Source organism: Castor canadensis, chromosome 2 (genome assembly GCF_047511655.1).
Source record: "Castor canadensis chromosome 2, mCasCan1.hap1v2, whole genome shotgun sequence".
Lineage (NCBI taxonomy): Eukaryota > Metazoa > Chordata > Mammalia > Rodentia > Castoridae > Castor > Castor canadensis.
Genome location: NC_133387.1, coordinates 35,196,705 through 35,208,312, shown reverse-complemented (window position 1 = coordinate 35,208,312; position 11,608 = coordinate 35,196,705). Strand labels below are relative to the sequence as shown.

The 11,608-nt window shown below is 32.6% G+C and overlaps 1 long non-coding RNA gene across 2 annotated transcripts in view; it reads left to right on the top strand.

The window, feature by feature from the left end:
* The first annotated feature begins 308 nt into the window (after positions 1-308).
* LOC141420025 (uncharacterized) overlaps positions 309-11,608 on the top strand; it is a 211,840-nt gene continuing 200,540 nt past the window's right edge. Inside the window, exon 1 of one of the 2 annotated variants that reach the window (XR_012444748.1) lies at positions 309-624. This is a non-coding gene — a long non-coding RNA (uncharacterized lncRNA). The remainder of the gene's footprint in view (positions 625-11,608) is intronic. The other variant, XR_012444742.1, reaches the window with a different exon arrangement.

Genomic DNA, 11,608 nt, shown 5'->3' with positions numbered 1-11,608 from the left:
TTAATTGTCAATCACAGTTATCAGACTGCTATAGAATATTAGAAGTTATTCTTCCTATTCAACTACACCCCTGTATCTATTAAACACCATCTCTCCATTCTTCTCTCCTCCAAATCCTTCCCACTGTTTTCATTCATGTTGCTGCAATTGGCAAAATTTCATTCTTTTTATGGATGAATAATATTCCATTATGTATGTATGCCACATTTTCTCTATCCATTCATCAGTGGACATGTAAGTTGATTCTATATCTTGGCTATTGTGAATAGTGCTATAATAAATACAGGGCTACAGATTTTTTTCCCCTTACTGATTTTATTCCCTTTGGATATTTCCCCAGTGGTGAGATTGGTGTGCCATATGGCAGCTCTATATTTAGCTTTTTAGGGAACCTCCAATTTTTTTTCCACAATGATTATATTAGCTTACATTCCCACCAACAGTGTTTGAACATTCTCCTGCTTTTGCATCCTTGCCAGCATTACTCTTTTCTATTGATAACAGTCATTCTGACTTGGGAAGATTGTATCTCATCTAGTTTTGTTTTTTCATTTCCCTGATGATTAGTGACACCGAATTACCTGCTGACCCTTCGCATATCTACTTCCAGAGATGTCTATTCAGGTGGGTTCCTCATTATTAAAAGTTGGATTATCTGTGGGAATTGGATTTTTTTTTACTGTTGAGTTTTTGAGTTCTTTCTACTGATATTTTTGATATGAAAGAGAATAGATTTTATCCACCAAAATTACTGTTCTTTTTCTTTTTTTTGGTTGTTTTAAAATTATCCCTGAAGTCAGTAGCTACAGACTAATTTATGACTTATTTTCACTTAAATCATTCCAAATTGGAAATTGAATATAACAAACAACACAATACTGTTTGACATGTTAAAATGTGTTTTGTAAAAACTATACCTTGACTTATAGTGTTAGAAATATAGTCTTTATTGAAATTAGTTTCAAAAATTTTTATGTGAATCTTCTCCCTCATGTTCTAATTTTCTTAGTTGACTATTGCTTTCGCATATTTAATGTAAAATTTCCTTAAGTTAAAAATGCTTTCTCTAAATTAAAAAATGAGCCCTTTAAAAAAATTGATAGATCTGTTTAGATTTTTATAAGTGTTGCTCACAGTATTAATAGCATGTAGCAGTTTATAGCTAATAACTGTGGATATTAGAAAATCCAAAATTAATTTTGTTTTGTGCCACAGAACACAATTTGCTTAAGTCTAATTTGTTTTTCAGCATTTATCTTATGTCTGCAATTTGTTGCAAGGTCAACTTTGATGTAGAGTTTCTAATGATTTTTTATCTTTAAGCATACCCATAAAATAATGTACATTATCATTGAGTTGCTCTACAGAATGTCAAAGCTCTAGTACCATTAAGGCCATTTCACAGAGTAAAAAATTTATACTGCAGGTTGTCATGTATGGCACAAAAGAATGTTTCAAGATTTAAGGCAAAATCCTTTGTGCCTTTTCCCCTTACTAACAAAATTACATACTGCCAAAATAGTTAAAATTTAAAAGAGTCACAGTTCAGGTTGAGTATCCCTTATCTGAAATGGTTGGATAAGAAGAGTTCCAGATTTTGGACTCTTTGAAATTTTGGAATATTTGCATTACATAATAATATCTTTAGAATGGGATGAGGTCTAAGTATGGAATTCACATGTTTCATATCCTATATCCTGCACATAATCCTATACAACAGTTTTCGTGTGCCTCTGTTTTGTATGTACCATGAGGTCAAGTGTGGATTTGCTGTGTGTAGCATCATCTCAGCACTCAGAAAGTTTCAGATTTTGAAACAGTTCTGATTTTGGAGTTTCAGATTAGGGATGCTCAACTTGTAATGGTGGTAAAGGATGAGGAGCAATGGAAGGCTTATCTGTTAGCATTCAATGTCCATCTAAGCTGACAAAGATTCAATACTACAGTCATATTCTTTTCTCTAGACTCACATGAATACACCTTAAGTAGTTACAGAAAATGAGATATTACTATTATAAAATGTTCTCTACCCGCCAAGAGTAAATGTTGCACATAATGCCCTAATTTGTAAGTATCTCTAAAAATACAATTTCCAACAATTTTGTAAAATAAAATGAGAAGCAAAAAAACAGACAGTTGGTCACTATTGGGAAATATCTCATACAAAAATACATGTCATCCATGCTTTCTGTGAAGAAGGATTTGATAAGCTAATTTGTCTTTTCTCCTTAATTATTTCTATCAGCCAAATCCTCTCATTATTTAGATCATTTTCTTATTTTATTAATAATTTATTTATTTTCGGCTCTACTGGGGTTTGAACTCAGGATTCTCATGCTTGCTAAGCAGGCACTCTACCACTTGAGATACTCCACCAGCTTAGATCAGTTTCTTTCTGACACCTGTATCAGCAATTGCACAATCCTTTTACCTTTCTGCTATATTCCTTGTTTTGAACATATAGAATCAAGTGATCTGGAGACTAATTGTTCTGGGATTTGTGCAGTGTCGCATGAAAAGAATTATTAGTTCTTCCAAGTCATCTTGAGCCCTGGAACCTGAGTGACAAAGAATTATGGAAAATTGTTGTCATGTGTCCTATTGCAGTGCAAGAAGAGCTCATAAAAGCAATTTAAAAATAAAATCCTATTATGAGAAATTCCATGGCAATGTCCCCAAACTCATTTATACCATGTGAGTTTTATTGTACTTTGGATTATATTGAAGTTTGTTTAAGAGAAATGGCCTGCGATCTGCAGCTTTGAGTAGTTAGAAAACAAAAACAAACAAACAAAAAGCATGAAAAAGCACCTAGAATTGAACTTGGCCATATCATTGTTGTTTAATATCTTTTAAATTAGCTCAAATCTGAAACATCAATTTTTGTATAATTTGAGCTTAGTGAGCTCACTGGTCTGCAATGTGGAGGCAAAGAGATGATGACACTTTAAAACAAAAACAAGTAAGTGTGTACAGCCTCCATAAATAACAGCATTCCTAACTCTTTTACGATTATAACCCATGGAATAATTTTTCACATAGTAGAGTTTTTAAGAGACAAATGTTACTAAGTTGTTTATAAAACCAGTTCTGTCCATATTTTGCTACTATTTATCTGTGAATGAGGAAATGTACAAAGATTAGAGATCAGACAATACTTGGTAAAATGTTTCTCAATAAGTTATTGTAAAATGTTTTTGCATAAATTTAATTTGCTTGTTTTTCTTCTTGGGGCAGAGGTCAGGCTAAACCTGTGGGAAGTATTTCAGTCTCAAGATTTGACAGAATTAGCCTTAGCTGCTTTACCTGGATGGGAAGATCCCCCTGGAGAGTGATGAAGGTGCCTCACATGCAGGTTTCCTAGGGATGAAAGCAGCCTGGAGCTGACTTTTAGAAAGCAGATTAGAAAATCACCATGCTGTGGCCTCCACTTTTAAATTTGATTAGCTGCGGGATAACTGCTATCATATTTTCTTACAGAATTAACAGTTATCAGTTTCTAGTCTGAGAACTTTTCTGTCAAAATCAGTACTTCAAATGAGGAAAAATCAAATGGAATGAATACATTCACATTAAGTACAAAAATGCCACAATTGACATTATTTAAAAATTTCCCATCTCACTTTCTTCATTCACAATGTGTGCTAGAATACTGCAAACTGAACAAGTTAGAATTGTACCAGACACTTAGCACATACTCAATAAATAATAATGTTATTCAATTATTTAATTTTATATAATTAGGCACTTTAAAGCCATACTGTGCAAATAATTCTGTATAGTGTTGTTTTAAAAGTAAATTTATTTATAGACAGTGACTCACAGAAAATGGTCAGAGGATCATCTACACAAAGTGAGAAAGTAAATACTCTGTTTAGGAGAAATTCAAAACAATGGTTAATTCTGTTTAAAAATCCATCAGTCTGGTTGACTGGCATGCACAAAGACAATGGTCATGAGATGACTTGTTCACTTTTCAGCTAATTTAAGAATTATAGAAACTTAATGACTGCATGCAGCTAAAACTCCATTTGGAAATTAGCAATTGATTATGTGGCACTTTGCAATTCTTAAGGTCTCTTCATTAGTAATGAGTGTAATTTAAGCACATTTGTAGAGCTAAAACTGTGCGTTTGGATAGAGGGATAATCTGGAGCTGGGAAAATTAGTCCTTCTTAATTATTAGGGTAAAATACTGAGGTGTATCCAGAATCTCAGGAGGGTCCTTCTTCAGTGATCTCTGAAGCTCATCCAAGCCAAGGTATTAATGGTTTATTGATGCTTCCTAAGAGGGTTTTGTTTGAAGGAAGAAACCTATAAACACAACAGTGGGATAATAGCATTTCAGGGAGAATTGCAGCAGTTTAGAGAAAACTTGTTTTGAACATTGGATTAAATAGATAACCACTTATTTTCTCTTCTTTCTCTAATGTCTTTGTATATACACAATATACATACACAGACAGATGTATCTTTATACACACATATAAAAATATTTCATCAATATATAGTGAATATATAGTATTTAATATGTCTATATGAAATATAATAGTATAATAGGAATGTATATGAATGTAATATAATATAAAATATAAATCTTTTTTTGGGGCCCTTCTGGGAATTCCAGAATGGAATGTTTGAATGCCATGGGACAGAACCAAAAACTCCATGATGGGTAGTTAGTGATAGAATGTATGGGATTTGTTTAGTTTACAACTCCATGGTCTTTCTTTCCCCACTTTCTGAAGCCAAGTCCTATCAGTACTCAGCAAACACTCACTCACTCTTATTTTGTAAAGCTCTTTCCTCTCTGGAATTCCAGCCAATTCCACCTCCCTGTGAGATCTAGCACTAGCATTTTGCTGGGTTGTGTAGCCTATAGCATTGTTCCTGCTGTCTAAGTGATTTTTTTTTCTAAAAATTAAGCTTTGCAAGGGAAACAAATGTGCTGTTATTTTCCTCAAAGAAACACTTTGTAAGCTATATAATTTAATACAAATTCACAATTTATGACACCTTTGTGGAACAGAGAAATCAATATCTTTTATTTAATTCTAATAGCACTCTATTTTTATAACAATGGAGTTGACTTATTATTGGTTCCAAAAGAACCATGTTACACACACTTTTTACTGCATGTTATACACAGGAGCTATTGTAAAGTCTAAAGTCAGTAAAACATTCATTGTGGAAGTAAGCTCAAGGCATCTTATAGCTATCATACAGATCATTTGTATTTATTTTTATAGTTTAGCTCTGCAGAACTTTTCTAAAAGGTAGAGCAAAGCCTGATTGATGTTTGACTTAGTTGTTTGTCTTCTGGGCTTTAGGCTAGAATGCCTTTATCCTTGGTATCTGTGTCTTTTTCTTGTTTGTACTTATATGTGCTCAGGGAATTCATCTTCCCTTATTCACCTTCTGACCCTGCCTCTACCACCAAGGAAGATCATCTCCATTTCAGAAAGCATAATATACCATAGTGAATACCTAAGTTGTGAGGTCAGAGCCCAAATCCTGGGTATATATTAGTTTGTGAAGATTTCCAGCTTTTTCAGACCTCTAGCAATCATCTCAAGGGGTTCATTGGAGACAATTAAACATATGTCTAGTGATAATATTGTATATATATGTTTACTTAGTAATAACATTTTATATATATAAATACATATATAATGTTATTATATATATGTGGATGTTCTTGGCCTTTAGTATTTGCTAAATTTCCCACTAATCTTTTAATTTTATATATTTGAAATGGAAAATATAGCATCATGATAATAGAAGATGCTTCAGTATTTAATAACCTATAACTGATACAAAACTAACAAGGATCTGATAGATTCTCAGACACCATTATAACATCTCTGAGGAGGCCTCCAAGGCTTCTTGATATAATATTGATCCGTGAGGAAAAATTAGAGTTTCATACCTGGAAACATGGCACCTGCCATTTCCTAATGTTCAAGTTTATTTTCATTCTTAAGAGAAACAGAGGGGCAGCTTCAAAAGTGATTCTCTGAAGAAATAAGAGATATTAATGGTCTGGAAATTCTGAAAAGGCATATGGCATTGAAAAGGAGTCAGGCACAATCACTTGTGTTTGGCAGAAACTTGAAGGCAAGCAGGAGAGTGGGGAAATTCAGAATGAAAAAATGTAAGACTTCAGATATGCTCTGATTGAAGATGGTTAGTGTGGGAATGCTGGAGGCAGGTTAACTAGAAGCAGGACATTCTATGTGATTGGTTTATAGAGCATATTTACTTGCATTTCTCTGGTTGTCCCACAATTGGCAGTTGGGAAGTTGTCAGTCATTGACCAGACCAAGAAATGCCCATCAATTGCTACAAAAGTTGTGGGTTAGTCCTTGTAGAAAACACAGATTAGAGTTTTCTTTCTGGCCATTGTCAATTTGTATGTTCAGTCTTCCAGGTATAATTAGGAATTTTGCCTTGTTATATATTAAAATACAGATGACAAAGAAAAAATAATGAAAGCAAATGTTGAAATAGTATAAGGACAGTGAAAGCTATAGAGAAAAACTGGTTTGTATAGGGAATTACAAGTTAATATGGAATGGAGGAAGACTTTTATATTAAATGAGAAAGAAAGGTTTTTTTTTTCATTAATCAAATGATATTGGAAAAGTTAGCAAGTTCTTTGGAACCTTACTTCCACATACAGGTATACTCCAAGGGAATTCCTGATAAAGTAAAGCATAAATATAACAAATCTATGTAGGTGCACATTTGTTTAGTTTTTAGATAAATATTTTAAAAAATCTTCAATATGTACCTTTAGGGAAAAAGGCTATGTTGATCTGCACATATAAAATAACAAAACCCATGTGTATCAAAACCTTAATATTCTTGATATAGAATTTGTTTATACAAATCAATGTAGGGGGAACCCATAAAAACCAACATAAGAAAAGACAAATTATAAAAATTGAAATAGACATTAACAATAAATACATAAAATGTTTAACCTCATCACAAGTTTTCTTCTTATGCCTGTATGTTCTCTTCAATATGGAATGGCCTTCCTTTGATTACAAACAACCTGCCCTTTGAGGCACAGTGAAAGGATAAATCGAGTGAGTGGCCTCTCATTCTCAAAGTCAGAATTCATCATGTGACTCAATATAACCTTGGCACTTTTTTATACACACATCAATATTTCTACTTTACTTGTAACTTGTTTGACATGTACATGACAAAGTGCCAAGGTTATATTGAGCACAAGCAGACCTAGGAAGAATGCCTGCAATGAGACTGAGATGTATCACTTAGAGAAACCTGGCTGTTCATCTCTTCAGTTTGAGGCAAAAAGAAAGCAGGTTATTGACACCCCTGCAGATTGTCCCACAGGGAACAGGTGGCCTAGTTCCAGCCATCACAGCCCCTAAATGCCCCTTTTGCAGTTAAAGCTGTAGCAACAACTGACAGCGTCTTGAGTGAGTAGGGTGATTAACTGCAAGGGACTTACCCAAACTAGAGCATGTGCACAAGGGAAAAATCTTACCCCAAAGTAACCTGTTGCCCCAGATCCCTTAAATATAGCCTTATGGATATGGATTGCAATCTCATGCATACAATTTTAACATAGTAAATTCTGGATAAGCAAATGAGTGGTAACCAAATGTTACATAACTAGTCTCCATTAACCAAATCTGTCAATCACCAAAGCCACTCCTAAGTACTACCCAGATCTCCCCCTTTTGCTCATCTGTTATAATGTATATATACCCATCTGAACCAAGGCACTGGTGTCCTTTTTGAGCCACCTTGCTTGAGCCTGTCTCACTTTTGTGGGGTGTATTTTCAACTTTCACTTTCAATAAAACTTTGCAGCTACTTTCCAATCCCTGTATCTCTGACTAATTCTTTGTTGTTTGAGATGCCAAGAAGTTGACCTCTTCATGACCAGTGTCTTCTGAGACCACCCACTGTTACAAAGTTCCTCCTATAGTTGCATTCATCCAGTAAAATTATCACTGTACAGATACGTGGTCTTAGATGTTGAGGGTCAGAAACCTCATCTCATCAATGTGCTTAAAACTAAGGTTATTAAGGAAGCTGACTTATATTGCAACCTGCGTTAGCCATAATAATGCATTCACTCCCAGGAAGCATGCTACATGGATGCCTTGTACAATCCCAAATCCATGGAATCAGGACAAGGATATTATCAATGAGAGTCAAGTGTTGAATGGCTTCATTTAATGGCTACAATAAAGTGCACTTAATGTCTTACATGATACTGGACATATTAAAGCACACTTTTCTATGAGTCAATAATGGCTAGCATTTGCCTCTGAAATCTTTTTCCAAGTTTTATTGTTGTCTTATTCAAATTATAATGGATACATTATTTGATGCTTAACATCTCCAATTACTTTTTAAAAATAGAAACAGGTTTATTGACATGGAAAGACATTGAGAATAATGATAAGCTTAAAAATGAGATATTTAAAAACTTTAAATGTAAAATTTGATAGTAAAATTAAGGTAATTATAAATTATACTTTTTGGTAGTTTCTAATTAAACACTTCCAATTAAATTATAGGAGAATGCTACTGACCTGAAACATTGTGTTTCTTTAAGGCATTGACTTTTAGTGTTTTTTGTTTCTGTACTATTCACATATGCAACACTTTTCCATCCACAGCATCTATCATGGGAATCAGTGATTATGAACTGGTGTCTGTGCAAGAGAAAAGAAAACCAAGTGTAATACAAACACCCAGTCTGAGAGATTTAAATATACATCCTTCTTGTCCTTGTGCCATATCCAGGCACCAAAATAAGAACCTGTTTCCTTCCTTCCCTTTACTTTCATTGTGAATTAATACTTTATGGCTACCTTACCATGGCCAATACATTGCTTTATGTTTTAAGTAAGAAGTAATACATAAGATGGTACAAAAACAATTTTAAATGCTTTAGATTCAACATAAGCTCCTCAGTTCACTATAGCACCCACAACTTTATATTAAACCAATGCTGATCCCTCACTTAAGTTACTTTGTAGGCATTTGAACTTCTCTCACTCATTTCATATGCAATCTACAAGGCTTCCCATTCTGATCCTGAACTAGAGTAGTCTTTCAAGCTTCTACAAGTGAGGTTCAAACATCTCTGCCTCTTGAGCCTTATGAAGCAGCAGATCTAATGTACTCAAAGGCTGTGAAGAGGTAGACATGTTGTATGAATCCTTGACAAAGCTGGTCTGTAGGGTTCTTCAGGAAAGAAAGCAAAGGCATTTTTTAAAAAAGCAAATTTCTTATTTGGGCCATGATAAAGATTGATTGCTTGATCACGGGACACCGTAAATAATATACTAAAATAAAATTTTAAATGAGTAAAGAACTATACTTTACTTATAAACTTAAAAACTATTAGAAATGTTTTGCATTTGAGGTAAGTTAAGGATCTTTAAAAGAAGACACAATCAATACACCTCTTAAAAAGATTGATTTAGCAAAATTATAATTAAAAACTTCTGTGCATTAAACCACCTATTAAGTGAAAAATAAATGACAGACTATATGTGTTGTTTTTAAAACTATATGTTCAATTAGGATCTGAATTGAGAATATATTCAATCTTAGAAGTCAATATCCCAATCACCAAATAGGCTAAGAATACCAGTAGTTGATTTATTATAGAAGAAAGCCAAATGGCCCTCCCACAAACATGAAATAATGCTTTAACAATCAGTAAAATGCAAAATAAAAATTAAGATTATATTTTATAACCACACACTTTTCAAAAATAAAAATGACAATATTAATTATTAATGAGAATATGAAACAACCAGCTCATAAACTGCAAGTAGAAGTCGATATTAGTACAAAGATTTAGGAGAGTGATTCATAAATACTGATAAAGAAATGCATATTTTTTCAGAATTTCACTGAAGATTATTGTTTATATTGTTTCCAACCAACATAAATAAGATTTTATGTTTGAAATTCTTCTGTGAAGCCTTTTGTAATAGTTGAAAATAGAAAAAGACTTCAATGTCTATCAACAGGAAAACAATTAAGATAAGCTGAGGTATGTTTATGTGACATATGATTTATTTATCCACATACACTATAGTTTCAGTAAACAAAAATATTTATAAAATTGGTGTTGATGGAAAAAGGAAGTTTGTGGAAGGAAACTTTAAGTGTAAGGCCATTTTTATAAAACAAAAGCAAACAGAGCCTTATATTTTCATATGTGAAAAAATATATACATACATATACACATATATATACATATACCCATATATATATTTGGTAATGTATGGAGCATGTATTAGAACAATATATACAAAATTTATATGTTCTTTTATTTGGGGAAGAATAGAATAATTGGAATAAGAGAGTATTACCCAAATGATATTAAGATGACTTTAAGCAAATATCAAAAATATTAAATGAGAGATGAGAGATCTATCAGAGCATATTCTATGTTGTTCTTTTTTGTAGATGCTTAAAATATATCATAAATATTTAAGCATGTATTCTCTTTATATTAAACTCTCTATAGCCATAAATAATATTTATTATATATTCTATCTCTTTTTCCTTTGACTTGTCTCACAAAATTGGATAAGAATATATTTTATCTTAATATTTTAATTTAAACCCAGCCAATACAAAGTAACCAGTGGAGGATTAGAGGTCTGTCTTTTCTTTATTTTTACAGTTTGAACACAGAGCTTGTATTGTGTGCAAAGTATATTGCATGATGATTGTGTTTCTTATGGAGGAGAGACACTGAGCATAAGGAAATTTGAGGGGTAGCAAGTTTAGTTTCACAGTTTTACTTAGGGCAGAGCTTTGTGTATATTTCAGTCCAACACTTAGGAATATCAGTTGTTTTCCTTTAGTAACTAGCTGCAGTATAAGTCCTGGAAGAGCAGTCTTGATGGAATAAGAGAAAGATAAAAGGTGGTTTTTGATTAAACAATTTTATGCTAAGAAGTAAATAATTTATAATTAGAGTTACTGCCAAATAAATTTGCTTTCAAAATTATTTACCTTAATAACTCAAGTAAACTCATTTCTTTCTCTTTTTGTCTGATAGCAACACGTCTAGAATACATCGTTAATTTCTACTATCTATTTCCATTCTGAGTTTATGACACATAGTGATGAAAATTTAAATGGTGTTAAACCATTTGTTGCCAGTTTGCTTTCTTGCAACAAAAATATAAAACAAAGATCTACTTTAAGAGTGGATATTTATCTATATTAAAAATTACTAGTGTTTTGGGTCTGTACTGTTTCATTGCCAGAGTGAAGCTATAGTGGGTCTTTGTATTTAAGAGATCTTTAAAACTCTCTTGGAAACTTTTCATTCACAAATGTTGAGTGCATTTTAAAAAGGACTGGAAATTCCTATTCATCATCTCTAACAATAAAATGTTCTAGAATATTGGATATATCATTTGGCTTGTTTAATGTAAAGACTGTATCTATAAATATTGCTATCTAGATTACTCGTTTCAAAACACTTTTAATGAGTACATTGGCTTTTAAAAGTTTTAAAAACATTTTACATTTATGAAATCACATTCTCTGCTTACCCAGGATGAATATTTTTCTTACTCAT